We start from the raw sequence: 20,351 nt of genomic DNA, 5'->3' as shown, positions 1-20,351 counted from the left end.
TGTAAACATTTAGGAAATTTTAAAAATATTACTATTTAAAGAAAAACAGTAAGAAAGCGGAAATAAACTAACTTAAATATAAATGTAATCACTAAATTTTAAAACGGGAAAAATAAAAAATATATCATGTATTTAAGATTATAATTTATAGATAGGAGAGGTAAGAACCTCTGCTATATGCAGAGTTCTCTCTAGAAGTAAAAAAGGGCAGGTCGCTTTCTCTCTGAAAAAGGCACTTTGAGTTTTGAAACGGCGCTCACCTAACACCGTTAAATTTTATCAAAATGTGTAATATTATGTAATAACCGAATTTTATCCTCAACAATTTCTAAATTGCCCTTTTTTACTATTTTATGTGTATATTTCAAAAAGTAATTCCCTCACATTATTAAAATAATAGAAAATTTGTAGTTTATAAAAATAAATGAAGGCATGCTAAAAAGCAATCTCTGTGTAAATTTTTTTCTTTCAAAAATTCATTTCCTTGTTGACACCAATAATTTTAACATGAGGGCCTGCAATAAAAATTAAATTGTACGTTCATTGGTCAGTAGTAATTTTCTATAAAGTAACAATTTTTTTAAAGTGTTTACAATTTACAATTTTCTCTTTCTCTTTAAAAACAGTTAAAAAATTGAATTTTTTTAAAAAAAAATCTTTAATAATTTTTTGTTACAGAACTTTTATGTAGGAAAATGTTATAAAATTTTTGACTTTCAAAGTGGGTGGGGAGCAAAAAAATGTTGGTAACCTATGCTATATCATGCTATTACATTGACAGATATTTTGATCCATTGGCAACATGGCTCACATAGTTTGCATTTGCAGCAAAGCCAGATAAGCTAAGCCATAGGGTATTGAATGGAGTCTCACCTTTTATTTTTTGTTTCTCTAAGTTAATAGAGGAAATTTTCTTAGAAAGTTGTCTATCAATATTAATCTTATCTTTTGTATTTGAAATTTTGTAATGCTAGGTTTTGTTTTTGTTTTTTGAAAAGAGATTCAAATTTTTTAGCTCTTGTATATTTGCATATATTTTTTAAAAAGTATATTTGCACATAACAAGATTTTATTTTTCTTCATGGAAAACAAAAATTATTCATTAAATTTGATTATTTTTTCTCTCGATATTTGAGCCGAAAGTTTGCATTTAACTTATGGTATTTTTGGAGATGAAGGGTGGTGTATCTTGCTTTTAAACCAATATTTTTTTCAGTGATTATCCATGATATCAGAAAAATATCCATGATATAAATATCATGATATCCATGACTATACTCAAACCAATTATCAAGTTTCAACTTCATAGGTTTATAAAGTAATCCTGCGCCCCTAAACGAAAAAAAANAAAAAAAAAAATACGGATTTAAAGAAAAAACATTTTCGAAAAGTTGGAACAATAGTATAGAAACCAATAAATAATTCAAAATTTATATAAAAAAAAAATATCGTTTGCTACTTTATAGATAATTCATTTACTCCTATGAAAACAAAATGGAAATTGAATTAATCGTTACTAAAACCTCGAATTGCCAAGATTGCAAAATATGGTTTTTAATGAAATGCGAATGTGGTTGGAATTCTATTTTAATTGTAAAAGGCTGTTTACATTCGTCGTCCAGACTCCACATATAGAAGTTATCCATTTAATCTTTTTTTTTTTGAACAGTGCCTTTTCTCGACATGTTTTTTGTGTTTGCGAAAGAAGTTTTGTCTCTGATGTCGTCAACTGCATTAGAAAGCGGGAACACTGTTATATATATTATTAATCTAATGCTGAAATCCTAATATAAAATCTGTTTAAATTGAAATCTAATTACTTTTAAAAACAAATGAATGAATATACTCTGGAGAAAGCTCATTTTTACTAAAAATTTTTTTTAAATCCTTATACGCCTTGATTTAAAAAAGCGCTGCGTCATTTTTAATTTGTATAGAGATTCATTTTTTTTTTAAATTTCACAATGATGGTGAAATCACACACACGCATTATTTAATGTAAACTTTAAGGAAATCTATGATTTTTTCCTTTAGATATTTTTTTATAAAATAAAAGTGTACTTTCGCATCTTATATCATTTCCTAGTGTCATTAATACTATTTCTGAGCGAATACTATTCTCTGATTTCCTAAGTACTAAGTTGCAGAACTAATTTTTAAATTTGGTTCATGTAATATAAATTTGTTTAAATGCGCATTTATTTATTGCTTAGGGGTGCACAATCACGGCAGCAATCTGAACAAAAAAAAATTTTTTTTTTTTGAAAAATAAAAAAGGTTTTGGAGATGTGAAGTTGCGAATTTTAGCTTTTGACGCACCCAATCTCAATTAATGTAGTTTTTCGATTCGTTTTTTTTCGATGATTAACGCTATGGATTTACTCACAATTGTGAAAATCTCAATATTTTTAATATGACATTATTACGATACATGAATTTCGAATTTTAGCTATCACCTTTGATGCACTTCGCGTGTGACGATTTCATCGTAAATCCAATGACTTTTTGGTAGTTTCTACTATCCATTTTAATGCACTTTCTGAAATCGGGATTTTTTAAAATATGTTTTAACGTCTTGAAAGTTGTAAAAGGCTTTATTTGCGCTAACTTCATCTCAAATTTGGCAGTTATTGCTATGCTTTTCCACGTGGTTTTTAAAATTTCAATATTTTTAGCCCGATATTATTACGAATCGCGAGTAACAAATCGGTTATTTCCATAACCATTTTTTGACTTGGCTTATTTGTGACAATTTTATCGCCAATCAAATTATTTTTCAATCGTAAATTTGGCAATTATTGTTTCACATTTCTGCAAGTTTTTGAAAGTTCCGATATTTTTTTATACGAAATTTTAATTTCTAATCCCGCATTTAAATACATCACTTTTTGAAGCGCTGTATTTATGCCGATTTTCTCATAAATATAAAGGGATTTTGATAGTTTTTTCGGCAGTCATTACTACTTTTTTCGCGATTTAAAAAATCCCGATATTTTTAATACGGCACGCGAGTTTTGAATCGTGCATTCAAATAATCACTTTTTACGTGCTCTACTATTTGTGCTAATTTTAACATAAATATAAGAAGTTTTTTCGAAATTTTTTTCGCCCGTTTTTACTACATTTTTACTAGGTATTTTGAATATCCTGATATTTTAACACAATATTACAACTCGTGAAATTAGATTCTGTTTCATATTTTTACTTTAAAAGTAATTACGTATCTTAGCAAAATCGACACCTTCCCAGATAAAGTAGAAAAGAAAAGAAATACGAGATGTGTAAATTTATATTAAACATGGTCCCTTTTGCAGAAAAAAAATTCAAAACACGTGCATATTTCTTTAGTCCCATGAACACGTGCGAGTTGAACAACACACACACAACCTATTCTTTTTCGTTTTCACATGATTTCTAAGTTTAATATTGCGATTCATATTTACGTGCTTTAAGAATCATACATTTTGTTTCTTCTCGCAATTCAAAAGTTCGTTTTCACGTGATTTAAAAATCATACATCTCGATTCGTATTCAAGCGATTTAAAAATAACGCATCGCTACTCGTATTCACGGGACTTAAAGATCAGGATAGGAAGAGCACCACCTGGGACGAATTCCCAAAACTGATTAAGTTATTTGCCCTAACTTTAATATTGCCCACAACAACAGCTTCCCTAGAAAGACTGTTTTCCAGAATGAATTTGGCATGTTCAAAATTAAGAAGCAGTTTTAAACAAAATCATCAAATTTTCATTTAATGGCCGGAAAAGCTATCTCATGATTAAGTAGATAAAATTATCACATTATTTGAAAATTTTGCAATCAGGATAACCATTAAGAAATTTTTTAAACCATTTTCTGCCAACATGAACCATTTTATATCGTTTATGATCATATGCTGGGAAATGATTTGTATATCATGAAATTTTAACTGTAAAAAACGTAATCATGATAACTATCGTAAAGTAATGTAAATCTTAATTGTTATCATATATGTGTATTAATTGTAAATAGTAAGTGTCATGTTAAAAAAGTATTGGTCATAAAGAGTTGAAAACAAGAATCTTAATAGTTATTTTTAAAATTATTGTTATTTAGGAAAATAGTTCCTTTAAAATTTGTTTTCTTTCTTTTTCTTTCCTTTCTCCGCCCCTGCCTTATAATTTAATTTACTTAAAATAAAAATGTTTTAAAATTGAAGTATATTCTGCACTGAAAGGTTTTATTTTAATTTTAATCATTTTTAATCCAAGTATTTAACTTGCATTTGTTTTAATAACTAGTATATTTATTTGTTTTAAAATTTAATTCTATGAGCACTAAAATTTTTTAAAGTTAAAATTTATGTTTAAATGAACTTTTGTATTATGTAATGTGATAAAAAGACCAACGAATTTTCCCATTGTTTTTAATTATTTCAATTTATCTGAATTTTTTCCCTGAAAAATAAATTTTGATTTTCAGATTAATTTTTTCTCTCTAAGTAATCAGTTTTATAGTTTCTTATTTTAAACATTTGAAAGTATTTAATTTTATTCAAACATATTACAATTGATAAAAATAATTAAGTGCTTAGAATAATTACTACCTACAGTAACTTTCAGCATGTCTGTCTAAATACGTTGTTATGCGGCCCCTCATTGGTCAATTTGCTCTGCATGTGGCCCATCACTCAAAAAGGTTCTGCACCCCTATGTTACATAATAATATAAGTTAATGCATATACTAATTATATATAATATATAAACTTATTTTATATTAAAATTATATATATTTTTGGATGATGAACAATCCTTATTAAATTATTTATTAATACTTTTATAAAGATTCGTGCTATTCTGGAAATCAAGGCTTTAGTGAATAGTTATTTTTTCCTTTATTTTCAATTGTGGGGGATCAGCTCTGTATCTAAGTTTATGAATAGAGAAGTAATAAGCAGGGGTTGAAATTTAAAAAAAATAAATACCCATTGATCCAAAGGACCAGTAGCTGAAAGTCATTACTTGTCCGTTTGCATTTTCATTGGTTCGTTTGTGTGTCTCTATTAGATTTTTTAAAAATTTACTTTATTAAAAGTTAATTGAGCTTAAATGAAAAATTACAATACAGAGAATGTTCAATGTTCACAATTAAAAAGAGATGTGCTATTTTGTGACAGGAACAGAGAACAAAACCCGAAACCAAAACATACATCGAATGCTGGTTTGTGGGTCCACAGATAATTTATTTTATGGTAATCCTAGTCAAATTTAAGTGGTCCTAGACGAACTGATCATCGTTAATTTCCAGCTTTGTGAAGCATAAATACTTGAAAGATGAATCGGTTAATTCTGTAATTTACTTAAAATATAAAAAAAAAAGAATCTAAATTTTTTATTTATTTACATTTTGCATCTGGTTAGTAAATGTGCCTGAACTAATCTCAAGGTGTTAAAATCTCTGAATGAATCAGATTTTATGTATCACGTCACATTCTTTTGATAAATAGGGATGATACAAGTAAATTAATATTAACGGCAATTTCAACATCTTGCTTGAAGTTATGAAGCCGTTAACTCCATGCCCCCTTATCATCAATTAGCTGTTGTAGGAAAAGGGAGCTCTAATTTATTTTTTATTTTTTATAAACGAAATATAAATATTTATCAACAGATTTTAACTCCGTATTCTTAATAACAGTAAAAATAACACCTGTAGAAAAAATTATGTCGTTTGGAATTTTTAAATTGTTATAGAACAGGCCTCCCTCCACAAATATGCTCTGACAAGTCTGATTGAGAGAAAAAAAATAATATAACAATAACAAATTTCTGTTACTATTAAAACCTCTCAGTTATTTCGTCAAATGTTTTGTAAAACTTCAAATTTTAAAGACAAAATTAACCTTGGGAACCGTCTGGAGTTGCATGTTATATGGATTATCTCTCACCAAAAAGGATTTAAAAAAAATCCTCCTCCCACAGAATTAAAGATCCAGTTCCAGACCAACTAAAACGCTGGTTTTATATGTACTTTTTGTTCTTGTGAGGATGAGTTAAGAAATATCTCCTCCCAATGTTAAAAAATATTTCCAAAGCTATTTTCCAGTTATAAAATGGCTACCTTTGGCCACCTTTGATACCCTCTTTGCTTATTGGAAATGATAAACTAAAACTAACAGACACAGATAAGAAATCTAGTATTTTTCTGTAACAATTACTAGTTAGTTCTATATAACTGTGCATAAAAACAAACCCTTATTATTTCTTCCGTTTTTATATAGTCACACTTCCGCAACCTTTCTACTTGACTTCCGCCGGTTTTTCTTTTTTACGTCGAGTTACGGTTTTAACCTTCCGAGTTATGAATTGGCATGTAGAAATTACACTGGCTATTGACTCTAAAGGCCTGCGGGCCTAAGTCCGGTTTCCTTGGAATGCTGTGATGAAGGTCACGGCCAATAGTTATGCACAGTCAGTCGCTCTTTTATTTTAAATATTTGTCTCATTCTTTCACAACCCTTTCTAGGGTAATTATTTGTGAGGTGTATTTTTAGCTTATTTTCTGTTTATTTTTATTTAACTTTAAACCGAATTTATTTCTCAATTTCAATGATATCTAATAATGTTTTCCCTCTAATTATTGCATTATAGTAAATATAGTTCATGTATACAGTGCTTAAAAGGTTTTGTTTATTTTATGGGATTTATAACAAACCTACAATACTCATGGGCATTATTTACATTTGAATGGAATATACCGGATCCTTTATGTCCATGCGTTATCCTTTGTTTTCCTTGTAAAATTTAGTTTTTAATAATAACCACGTAATGTAATTTTGCTCAAAAAATTCCAATTGCGATAAATTAACCATACTCCATGCCGCAATTTCCACACTTGAAGAAAATAATTCGGTTGTTTGAGAATTAATTGTGAAAAAAAAAGTATCTTATCTTATAAAAATTTAAATGTTTTGAAATTCATCTTCGAATTATTTTTAATAAAGTTTACAAAACAATTAAGTGTTTGATTTTAATTTATTGTTTGCTTTAATTTAGTTTTTATTTTAATAAATTTATTTACTAGTTTTAGAGGCTGATAAAAAAGCATTTTTATTAAAACAAGAATAGTTATTAATAATTCTATTGCTATTCTAAATTATTGATCTGAAAGATTTTTTTCAAAGCCTTAGAATTTAACATTCATTACTATTGGGCCAGCCGTGAAAAAGTTTCGTAGTTTTTCTCACTAAGTAGCGCAAGTGTGGGTTAGTTTCACTTATTAAAAAAAAAAAAAAAAAAACGAGTTCGGCAAGTATGTTGTGTTAGTACAGCCGCGGTGGTTCAGAGGGTAGAGCGTTCCAAAACTGAAAACTGTATTATTTTTAAACTAAAGCGAAATCTAAAATGGGGTCGTTAAAATATTACATAGGCAAGTTTTCGGTAATTTTGAACCCCATTCTCACAAAATGAGATTACAAGCCCCTTTCCATAGAGCAGAGCCGTGGTGGCTTAGGAGATAAGAGAGCTCTTCTCCTAATGAGGTGATCCAGGTTTGAATCCCAGCTTTGACTGATCGATACAAATTCTGCTCCTGACTCGCACCGACCACATTGTTTACGTAAAATATCCTTATTGGTAGATGGATTATAGGCTATAATCCGCTTGTCTTTGGGCTATCCGTGGGAGATTTTCGTGGTTTTCGTCTCCACGAGACGTTGACGCTGGTTAGTGCCATCAAAAAGTACCTCACGAAAGCCAGTTCCAATGCTTGCTGGAGTTGGCTCGATTGGCTCCAGAATTGCAGGGTTACGGAGTTGAACATTGAACTCAGAGTTCAGCTGTTCAAAGCCGGTTATATATATATAACCGGCTANCGACCCAAAGTGGGGTTGAACGCTCATCCCATAGTAAAAAAAAAGTGGGGTTGAACGCTCATCCCATAGTAAAAAAAGTGGGGTTGAACGCTCAATTTTCCCCTACTGGGGACAATCCCCGGAAATCGGGGACGTCTGGTCACCCTAGGTATAAAGTATCCTCATTGGGAAACTTATCTTAGAATCTCCCTACCTTCGTGCTAACCATAGGTGGTTTTCCTTTCCATGGGACGCCTGACCCAATGTTTGATCTGGGAGTTTCCATTGTCTTCTGGATTGGGTTCAAAATTGAAAGGCTACCGAATTCAATATTGTTATCGTAAACAGTTCAAGCGACGGTTCAAGGCCAGTTATAAAAATGAAATAAACTAGTTTTAATCTGAATTTAGAATTAAATTTAACTAAACAAAATTAAATTAAATTTAGAACTAGAAGAACTAAAAATGAAAAATTATAGTATGCTGCTGGTTTTAACCCAGAAAAATTTTCATTTTCTAAAGCTAAGTGTCTCACCTTTATTTGGGGCGTTAAGATATAGAGCACGCCTCTGTATCATCGCAAAAATGACTCCGTGTTGTAAGTAAAATTTAAGAGTTCATGTAAGGAGTTGTCTTCCAGCTCATTGGTAGGCGAGACACTTGCAGTTAAGAAAAAGAAAAAGAAAAATTGACAGTGTGTGAGACATGAAAAAGTTGAAGTAAATGTTTCCTGTCCATCTTCATTTTGAGCCTTAAAAGGGAACTATCTTTTTGCTAAACTAGTATAATGCTGACCTTTGTCTTTTTTAAATGAAGTTCTTTTCACCTTGGTTTTTGTTATTTTTTGGTATTGAAGCATTTTATGTTTTCAAATTAACTATAATTATGAGAGGAGAATAAGCTTACTTAGATAATTAGAGATTAAGAGAGCTTAGGGATTAATCTTGGAAAATAGCTTACGCAGATATTAAAATTAGATGAATAAAAATATTTTTTCTTTTCTATTTTTTGAGGATCCTTAAATAGCTACCAAGTAAAGTTTTGTATTTCTCTATTCAGAGCAAATTTTTCCATTTCGGGAAATAAAAAATATATAGACGGTAACTAAATTATTTCATTCTTAGATTTATTTGGGAGAGGCAAAACATTCGTATACATCAAAATATAACAGTAATATAATTGTAACTATTTCGATTTGAAATTGCTTAATGAAAGTGTGATTAAAAAATAAAAGAAAATATTCACTTACTTTAAGTGGAACCGTACAGCCATTTTCTTCATAAATTAACTTTTCATATCACTGCAAAAAAAGTGATTTCAGGGCAGGAAATCATTTTTGTACTAAATCGTTTTCGTTTTTAAAAGCTAGAAATAAATAAACTAAATAAATAAAAGAACCAAATTTTTCGGAAGAATATTTAAATGATGTCTTAAATTACATCCACAAATTTCCGAAGGTCAGCTTTCACCTTTTTTTAAAATCATGCTTTTACCTGTCTGTGAATCGGTAATGCGGCTTTGTATGTGCCTTTATTTCTCATGAAACTTTTTAGTCGTTTTTCACAAAAATTCATATTCCAGATTTCCACTTGTTATTTTATAAATTTTCATTGGACCAATTAGCTTTTTAAATAACGAGAGTAATGCTTTGTGATAAAATTCTTTCATTTGTGTTAAAAAACGTTTAACAATCACAAATAGTAAAATTTTATTAAATATCTTAAGTCGTTTTAGTCTCATTAAATCGTCTCGACTGTAGCCTGAACCCATGTAGCAGAATTTACAAAGTCAATCTTCAGCACTATAATCTCATAAATTCAAATTTGTTTTCGATCCTAACACAATTAAGGCAGATATTATTAATGTAAAAATTAAACCTAATTTAACAAGTGGACAGTAAAATTATAACATTTAGGGTAGATAAAAAACACCGTTAAAAGTTGATATGTTTAATTTTTTTTTGTCGTATGCATATGTTTAATTAAAATTTATGTATATNTATATAATCTATAAATAAGCAACTAGAGTTTTCGGAAATTAAGTATGTATTTTTTAAATTTTTTTATGTCATTTAAATTATTTATTTTTGAAAATTCTAGTTAATTAAATTCAATTATTCAGAATTTTTGAAAGCCATCACCTTTCGCTTATATTCAATATCCTATAATAATGGAAGAGACACTTTCAATTTTTGACATTTTTTTTAAAAAATTTCTCAAAAAATACTTAGAAAATCATTTCGTAACTTTAGCGGTGTTTAGTTCATACAACTTTTCATACTTAGCAAAATGGTTTTAAGTTTTCATAAGTTTAAGGGACCAACAATAAATTACGAAAGAAAACAAGTGTTTTTGACAATCAATAACAGAAAATCAAGCTATAAGCTTATAACTTGTATCAATTACTTTAGTAGTTATTTTCAGTAACTGCATGGAATTTCGTTTACTTCGCTTAAATATTTATTGAGATATGAATATTTTTTTTTTATAAAAAACTTATTTTTTGTCTCATGTTTTTTGCTATAACTTTAAAAGTATTAAATAAAATTAAAACTTTTAAAGCAATTAAATTTAATTAGAAAATTATTGCTTTAAAATTTGATGAAAAAAAATTAATTAAAAATTTGGCAATATATGAGCATATAAAGTATTTTTTGTTATAATAAAAAAACGAATTTTATATTTGTGTGCAAATATTTTTTAATTAAAAACTTCTCGAGATGTAGCGAAATGCGCAAAAGTGAAATTAACATTAAGGGGTTCAAACTTTGGAGCGCTCTCCTGACCAAACTATTGGGACCATATTTCCCAAATTGCAGTTACCCCCTATATTTTGGGGGTCATAAATCTGAATCCACGAAAACAAGTATGTTTATTCTGAGAAAGTGCGTTTTTGTGCCTGATTTCGTAACTTATAATATCGTCTGCACTTATTAATTAGCATATTTGAGGTCACCCCCTTCGAGCTTTTTAGATTGAGTCCTAGAACGTGAAGAACCGATCAAAAGTTATTTAGGGTAGACCTTTTTTTTTCTTCTTTTTCCCCACACTGTACCAGTGTCAGTTAATGTGAAAAAAATTTCATTAATTTTTGATAATTCCTCCAAAGTATTTCAGTTTCTAAAAGCATTCGTGTATATTTTGCATTTAAATTTCTCCGACAAATTGATTATGCCTTTGTTAAACCATCAAATTATTAGAGTTAATTGTTTTAAAACTTTGTTATAAAGTTAATTATCATGAAAACCAAATTCACTGCTCTTCCCCATCCCCGAAAGCAAAATCGTTTTTCATTCTTTTTTTCTTTCTTTCTGATTGGTCTTCCGATATAGGTTATGCATGAACCTCAAACACCAACCTTTCTAAAATAGGGCATCCGAATACTATAATTTCCACTTTTGAAGTATTAATATGTATCAAAATAAAGCCATTTATAACGAATTATTTTATTAGTTAAATGCATTTAATATCTTGAAATAATAATTAATTTCACTGAGTAGAATCTGTCTAGTTATCATATAAATCTAAATACTTAATTTTATAATAACTATGTAACTTTATAACTATAACTTTTCAAAACGAGGAAGTAAATAATAAAACAGTAAAAAAAGCTGTAAGTCATAAAAATAATCTTTACATTTTAAGCAATTTTCTCTCTCTCTATCCCTCCTTTCTTTTTCAATAATAAATGAACAGTTGGTCCTCGTATGCTTGTTATAGTGAAAGACAGAGTACAGGTAAGGAAGAAAAAGAAAATATGTTTTTGTGTAGTATACCGTGACTTATAAAGAGTGAGGCAACAACACGTGACTTCATAGAATGCATGAATGGACTGCAAAAACGGCATTAAGAGTATCTTTCCGAATTATTTAAGTTATTTCATAACTGTCGTCGATAAAACAAACATGTTTTGAATATAAGGCCTCTGAATAAAAACAACAGTCAAATAGTTCGTAGAACTTTGAATGGAGAAAATTATATAGTTGAATTTTTTTTTTCTCTGTGTGTGCTTTGGCATTTTGAAAAAAGTTTCTAAGTTTTCTTTTTTTTTCTTTCCCTAATGTTTTGAAAGCGTTTCACAGTGTCTTATTTATTTTTTATTTTTCGAAATATTGAAGTGTAGTGATGCTTTAACCAAAGGTTTCTTAAACTTCTGATATATTTGGTAACGAAAGAATTATCTCCAAATTTATTCTGCAACGATACCACTTCCGTCAAACAGGCTACAAGGCACGCTGGTAAAAAGTTTTGCTGAAAAATTATTTTTGCACCTACAAAGTTGAGTTTGTTTCTTGAAATGAACACGAGTCCTACGACTTGGACTGCCCAGTGATCTTTCCTTCTTTTTTTATATTAACGTTCGACTTAATTTAAAACAACACCGTTTGATCAGCTTGCATAGAATATAAATTTCACTTAGACTTGGCGCTGTTTAGTCCATTCTAGCTTCTGTGCCATTAGACTCTATATTCAACTGAACATAGTAAATGTGGATGAAGATTATTTTGCTAACTTTGACATACTATTGCTTGTTAATTTCTTAGCAACAAAACCTTTCATTTCAAAGTTTTGTTTAACAGTTAAAAGCACATATACTCAATTAGCTTTTTCAGGTACTGAGTTTTTTCTAAGGTGTCTGGTTATGAAAATCTTTCTGAAGTCCAAAATCATGCATAAAATTGCAAACATTGCCCTAAGATACCTCAAAATGTTCCAGCTTGGTTGCTCCGATATTTTTACGCGGGATTTAAAGTACACTTGTGTGATACAGACTATCTAATATTTGCTGCCAAAATACGAGCAAGCGATTGAACTTAGTTATCAGATTTATTTTGGGTGTTATTGCTCATCAAAGCCGGAAAGTTAGTTCTCATTCATCCTGTATAATGTTTATACAGTATGGTGCGTTGAAATATAAACCTTTTTGCCGTAGTGCGGAGAGGTTATCTTCTACCATTATTAAGAAGTATTCAAAATCCTTTAACTCAGAACCTATATCATCTGTTGCCTTAATGAGTCAAAATTATGAAAATTGGCTAAAACTGTTCTAATTTTAAAAAAAATTATTTTAAAAATAACAGATTTTGTTGATCGGCTTGTAAAAGCTCTTAGAATTTTGCGCTTTTGGACCAGAATATCTTTACAAAAGTTTAGAACTTTTAACTGAATATCTTCCTCTCTTTCAATTGAGCAATAGAACTTCGCTGCCTTTAATTAGTCAGTGATGTTAGTAACTTTTAAGCATTATCGTTAGTCGATCAACAAAATTAATAATTTTTTGAATTTTAGTCAGATTTTCCCAAATTTTTGGCCCCTCATAAAATTTTGCATCCTTCGTAAGTGGTGGTTAAAAACTTTACAGCTAAAAGATTTTCGTTCCACCCTTATAAACGTATTGATATAGAAATCGTCTGTCAACATGCCAAAATATCTCTTTCACTTTTAAAGTTATACTTTACCTTTTAAAAAGATTCGAAATTATGGGGTATTTTTGTAGAAAAAAAAAAGCAAACTAACATTTGGTTCAATTTAGACAACTTTGCTAATCTGTCTAGTATCTTTTGAATAAAAAAGAGCAGTAGAGCTCTCAAAAATTATAAATGTTACATAGAGATATGTAATAAAGTAACTGAAATCATTGTTTAACTTTATAAAACATAAGCTTATTCTATTTATCTTCCAGGAAACTTGTTATCATCTCTGTCTCTAATATTTTATATTCGAAATAGTGTATGTGAATCACGTGCAGTTGTAAGGTTCACTAACTCTGTAACTTGCATGGCATATTAAGTATGTGAGTCAGAACTGTGACTTCAAAATATTGTAAACAATTGGCCCGTTAATTATCTCTCTATTCATGTGTATTTCAAAAAGAAACATAAAAATTCGAGTAATTGCTAATTTAGAAATGTTATTATGCTGAATAGTCTAAAAATTATAAAAACGCACACAATCGTCCGGCGAAAATACAATTTGTACTATCAGAAAAAGGCTTTTCACCGTTTGGAGATTTTCTTTTTTGAGCCTTTGAAAATAAAATAATGCCTCAACAATTTTGTACTTATAAATTTTATTATTTGTTTAGTATTTTGTAAAAATAAAGTGTTTTTTTTTAAAAAAAAATTTATTACATGTTTATCTTAAATATTTTGCATTTTTTTTTCTGAAGAAGTAATTTTTTTTAAATATTTTTGAGTTTTGCTACAATTACAATTAACGATAACCTTAAATGATGTAAAGACCCATCAAATGCAAAGTTCATCGCTGGTGCAATCAATTTTAGCACTGCTCGTATATTTGATTAAAAGTTGGAACTGTGATGTTTAACCCTCTGCGGTTATTGGCGGCTGAGAGAAGCCACACGACCGCAAATGGTTAATCTTGGAGTCTAACTAAATATCTGGCACAAGCGTTGCAAAATTTACGTAGTTGAAAGCCTTTTTAGTGCTATATGGAAGTTATACAATTTGTGTTATTTTCATAAAACTAAACGTGAAAAAATAATAAAAAGGGTTCAAAAATAGAAAAGGTACAAATAACACTAATTACACTTCCATGGCGACTTTTTTACTCTGTGTCAGCATCGTGACTTCCATAAAGTAGTACCTTAATCCATTTCTCTTCTATATTTTATTTTTAATTTATTTCAAAACAGCCTTTTCTTCACCTTTTTTTTAAATTCTCACTTTTATCTGTATTTATTATTCTATGAATTTTTTATACGCTGGGCGCGGATGTTTTATGTTCATAATATTGCGTAAAATAAGCGATTGTTTTTTGTTGATTAAAGAGGATAATAACATTCTTCACTATTGCTACTGTCTTAGCCGCTTTAAGAAAAGACATGGTCTGGTGAAAAACACAATAACAAATTGTTGATGACCTTGATGTTTTCTTTTTTCTTTCTTTTGCATTTATAGCCACATTTTTAACTCTTCTAACTAATTTCTTGCTTTTCCACTAATGGTGGAATTTTTCTCATTGTTTAAATAATTACTTCCTGGTTTAGCAAGTCCTCTTTTAAATACCGTAGATTATTTTAATTGCAATAAATATCAGAAAAGAAAAAAAAAAGGAGCCGAAACAGGATCTGTTTAGAAGCACTTAAAATATTAATGTTTATATGAATAATTTTAATATTACTGTTAAAGTAAATGAATGAACAATAAAACAATTACGATTATTTACATCCTACTTGACTTTTTAATTTTGAATATAAATTCAATTTTGTTTTTATTACCTTGAGTTTCACTTGCAGTCAGAATATTTAGTTTTTAATTAGAAAATAAAGAATTTAAGTTTAGTTGTTAACCCTTTTTATTAAACATATTTTTCATACTTTTTTGGATTATTTTGTATTAATTTTGATCAAAATAAGTAAAACACATTACATTTAGCATTTTAATAATTTAGGATTATGAAATACAGCATGAAACACCCGTGTCTTTTTCTGCGTTAAATATAAAATCTTCCAAACACGGCTAACTTCCAAAACAATTTTTCGAATTTTCTGTTATTTAGATCTAAGAGAAACAGTTATTCATCATAAATTTTTTTTAAAAATTTACGTAAACTTTATTGATAAATTTTTGTATATGTATGAAAAGAAAATTTTTCCAACTGCTTTTTTTTGGATTTTATATTTTAGTACAAATATTATTTCGGTAATTTGACAGATTTTTTGAGTAACTATTAGACTGTTTTTTTAATAAGGATACAAAAATATATCTTTACCTGTAATTAGAGCGTCAAGGATGGATATATATATATATATATATNCTTACGCCGCGCTGAAATAACATCTATTATACGCTGAAATACATCTATTTAAGAAGATAAAACTCATGCTATATATATATAAATAGAAGGGACTTCCCTCTGCTTCAAAGGGTTAAACATTTTTTTTAAAGAAAAGAAGAAAAAAAAACTAATCCATGCAATTTTGTGTATTTAGAAGTTTTGTGTATTTTAATTTCAGTATTTCCGCTTTTCAAGTATTTGCAAAAATACCCATCATTCTGATTATGTTTGTATTCCTTAGGTATTTCTTCTTTTAATTTCTTATAATGCAAAAAAATGTAAACAATAAATTGGAAGTTATTCGGCTTCCTGAATATCTTAATTATTCGACCTTGCTGAATATTCAATAGACCGAATAATTTGACATGCGGCCACCAGGTTTTGCTATTTCTCCGGAAAATAAAAGAAGTAAAAAACTGGCAGCAAAGCCATTTCATTTATATTACATTTTCAGAAAGAATCAAATATTTCCAGGTAGGAAATAGTGTTATAACTCTTAATAAGTTATTGATATTTTATTCCTCACGAAAACAAGTTAGAAATAAAAAGGTTTTACTCTTTCATACCAAATTTTTCTCGTTTCCTGAGAAATTACAACACTGAGCATAACCCATATTCGGTATGGTATGGGTGACAGAATACCGAATAGTAACCAAATATTTAGCATATTTTATTAGATAAATTAGAGGTTACTGAAATGTAAAGCATAAAATAGTCTATTTTAACTTTACCTGTAATACTGATAAATTATATGATACCTGCAATACCGATAAATTCAACCATAGAGTATAAACATTTGTTGATTTTATTCCCGAACACTCTCTCTTGTTTCTATCTCAATCAAGTAAGTAGTTTCATATGACCTTAAAAAAGATAACAGTTCAATCTTGAATCAGATTAAGTAAGATTTTTGTTGAAGTGCCACCTTTTGACGCTCATCTGAATAAATTTTGATCTAGTTTTTTTTTCCCGACAGTTCGGATTTTGAGTCATATGGTTAATTTAACTTTTTCCGTGTTTCACCATAGTATCTATAAACTATTTAGGCTAATCGTTTTTAATACACATATTTAAAACTCTTTAATCCAAATCTAATTCCATATATTTTTTTTATTAATTATTTTTATTTATTTAATTCAATAATATTCGAAAAATCGAAAAAAAAAGTTTTTTTTTTGAATCTATAAAAATTTTTACACTTCTTTAAACTGCGAAATTTTAAATGATAAAAGCTAATTGAATGTATTAGGCCGTATAATTCTTGAGAAAAAAATCATTGATCAGAAACCATTCAAATGATTTTGTATTTTGGCATTTAAAATTACATATTTCAAATTCGTATTTTTTTTAGTTCAAAAACTTTAACGACCATTGTTATATTAAATAATAAAAAATAATACGAAAAAATATTTCTCCTTAAACTACCTTGGAATAAACAAGTTTGACAATTGCGTGCAAAATTTTTTTTATTAAGAAAGTTTAAATAGTTATCGTGATATGGCGAGAAACAGAAAGAAAATTTAACTCAACTTTCGACCTCTCTCCTGACTAAATTATTCGGACAATATTTTCTAGAGCACTGCTATCCCGGATATTTTGAAGGTCAAAAATGGAAATCCGTTCAAAAAATGGTATGTTTATTTAAAGAAACTGCGTTTTCTGTCCGATTTTGTAATTTCTAAATACCTTTTGCTCAAATTAATTAGCATATTTAGGATTAGACTTAGACCGCTGAATCGTAAGGGTTGCGTTTTCATTAGATCAAAATTTATGAAAATGTTCTATTTATTATTTTGCGCACTGTTGATTTTTTTTCTTCACCCTTTTATGTTTAATTTAGAATACTCACTTGCAAACTTCTAAGTCTTCGTCTTTTATGTTTTCATTATTTTTATTTTTACATTTTTAAGGATATTTGAAGCATCTCTTTAATATCAGTTTGATTATTAACAGTCNTTTGCGTGTTTCACCATAGTATCTATAAACTATTTAGTCTAATCGTTTTTAATACACATATTTAAAACTCTTTAATACAAATCTAATTCCATATATTTTTTTTATTAATTATTATTTTTTATTTAATTCAGTAATATTCGAAAAATCGAAAAAAAAAATTATTTTTTTGAATCTATAAAAATTTTTACACTACTTTAAACTGCGAAATTTTAAATGATAAAAGCTAATTGAATGTATTAGGCCGTATAGTTCTTGAGAAAAAAATCATTGATCAGAAACCATTCAAATGATTTTGTATTTTGGCATTTAAAATTACATATTTCAAATTCGTATTTTTTTTAGTTCAAAAACTTTAACGACCATTGTTATATTAAATAATAAAAAATAATACGAAAAAATATTTCTCCTTAAACTATATTGGAATAAACAAGTTTGACAATTGCGTGCAAAAATTTTTTTAGTAAAAAAGTTTAAATAGTTATCGTGATATGGCGAGAAACACAAAGAAAAATTAACTCATCTTTCGACCTCTCTCCTGACTAAACTATTCGGACCATATTTTCTAGAGCACTGCTTTCTCGGATATTTTAAAGGTCAAAAATGTAAATCCGTCCAAAAAATGGTATGTTTATTTAAAGAAACTGCTTTTTCTGTCCGATTTTATAATTTCTAAATACCTTTTGCTCAAATTAATTAACATATTTAGGATTAGACTTAGACCGTTGAATCATAAAGATTGCGTCTTCATTAGATCAAAATTTATGAAGATGTTCTATTTATTATTTTGCGCACTGTCGATCTTTTTTCACCTTTTTATGTTTAATTTAGAATACTCACTTGCAAACTTCAAAGTCTTCGTCTTTCATTTTTACATTTTTATGGATATTTTCAGCATTTCTTTAATGTCAGTTTGGTTATTAAGAGTCACGGAATTTGTTGTTTATTCACAAGGTTCTACAAACCTATAAACTTCAGAAATCGATTATATTATATTTTGAAAGAATTTCAGCTTTATCCAATTAATTTTAATGGTTCATGGAACTGTTGTTTATTTAAAAGTTATTGTTTATTAAGTGGTTGTTTATTTATTATTTTATGTTATATGTTTAACAGAGAAACATCAGTTTTGCGTAAAGAAATGCGTATATTTAACTTTTAAATTTTGTCTAGCAGCCGTAAAATTAACGTAAAACAGAAACGTTCGATTTTAGCAAAAGTGGTTAGCTAAAAAACAGAAAATTTACTTTAGTTACGTTCGTAAAATAGCCTAACGTAAAAAAGATCTGTTATTTTGCGTAGATTTTACTTAACACTTTTTACAAGGTTAAAATGCGTGCATTATTTCGATATATATATATATATATATATATATAACGGAAATTTACTTAAATATATGCATACATGCACGGCAATTTTTTTATATGGAAACTTCTTTCCTTGACTTATCAAGAAAACTTCTGTAGCCAATTGTTATGTTTTAAATTTAAGAACTTCTTTAAAATGTCTTAAAATAAACTTCTTACTATCAATATTATCACCCTAAGAATTTGTTTGTAAGGAGATAAAACTCCTGAAAATTAAAAAATATATATATATATATTTTCTTCGTGCGTCTTTTAGAATTCACCCCAAAACATCCCGAAATATTAACTTGATCCACTTAGTATAAAAAGAAGTACCAAGTAGATAATGCGAGTTTATAATGTATTAATTGCTTGTGTACTATGAATTAGTTAAAAGTTTGAAAGTATTTATTTCAAAATTTGATGAAAAGATTGTCAAATTGTGAGCTTCAAAACTTCAACTATATCCAATTGTTTTTAGCAGCACGAGAAATGATTTTTATTTCTTTTAAATGTACAAAGATTGATTTTTTCCAAATAATTATGATTATTAGTATTATTATTATTTAAGAATATTTTGACAGGAGATAATTTACCAATAGTTACTATTTTCTGCTATGTTTTTGTCGATACTAGCAATTTAAACGAGAAAACATCGTTTTGTGAAAGAAAAAGTAATTATAAGTTAATCTTCGTTAATCTTTGGATAAGCTCAATTAATAAGTAGCTATGACCCCAGATGCGATAACTGCTTCTTAACTTTTCCTCTATGTCATTTTGAATGTTTAATAAACCAGCTACTGCTAATCTGATTTTACTTTCATTATTGATCATCCGACGTAGTCAGAATTTCTCTGGTGTGTTATTGAACCTATTTAAAGAAGCTACGAATTTACTTTGTAAAACTCATAGCTGGCTGATAGAGCGGAACACTTAATTCTCAAATGAGCCGATTTCAATATTGCTGTTGTCGTCTTACTACTTATTGCTTTGAACTTCTCTAATGGAGCAGTAATTTGGAACCGAAATTCTATGACAATATTCTCGAGGAAGAAGTGTTTTATTCTTCATGAAATTCTATTTCCCAATGTTTTTTTAAAAGCCTTCTCTATTATGATTTGCGTTATAGTAGACGAAGAGCTAAGTGCAAGAAGGTACCACATGACACTATAAAAAAGCGCAACCTTTTGGATTTCAAAACATCTTTCAAATAATAATAAAATATTTTGCTTCTTGGAATTATTTTTTGATAAACGAAATTTATAATTTTGTGTAAAAAATTCTCATTTCGATTAAAAATTAACAAGCTATGGCTTACTACATGGAGCGTGAAATTAAACGTTAGGGGACCCAAGTTATCAGCAGCTCCGGAATGTGGCTAGTCCCTTTATATATATATATATATATATATATATATATA

At 28.3% G+C, this 20,351-nt stretch overlaps 1 protein-coding gene and 1 long non-coding RNA gene across 2 annotated transcripts in view; one reads left to right on the top strand and one right to left on the bottom strand.

The window, feature by feature from the left end:
* The window catches only part of LOC107457153 (filamin-type immunoglobulin domains fbug), a 100,057-nt gene that overhangs the window by 4,820 nt on the left and 74,886 nt on the right, over positions 1-20,351 (top strand). The gene's annotated exons all lie outside the window — the stretch shown is intronic.
* On the bottom strand, positions 1,940-16,617 carry LOC122269696 (uncharacterized). Its single transcript, XR_006225341.2, has 3 exons — positions 16,364-16,617; positions 9,083-9,198; positions 1,940-4,691 (listed from the first exon to the last, which is right to left on the bottom strand). It is a non-coding gene; the product is annotated as an uncharacterized lncRNA (long non-coding RNA).

Source organism: Parasteatoda tepidariorum, chromosome X1, assembly GCF_043381705.1.
Source record: "Parasteatoda tepidariorum isolate YZ-2023 chromosome X1, CAS_Ptep_4.0, whole genome shotgun sequence".
Classification (NCBI taxonomy): Eukaryota; Metazoa; Arthropoda; class Arachnida; order Araneae; family Theridiidae; genus Parasteatoda; species Parasteatoda tepidariorum.
Note: the sequence above shows the minus strand (reverse complement) of the source record. Positions and strands in the feature narration are given on the sequence as shown.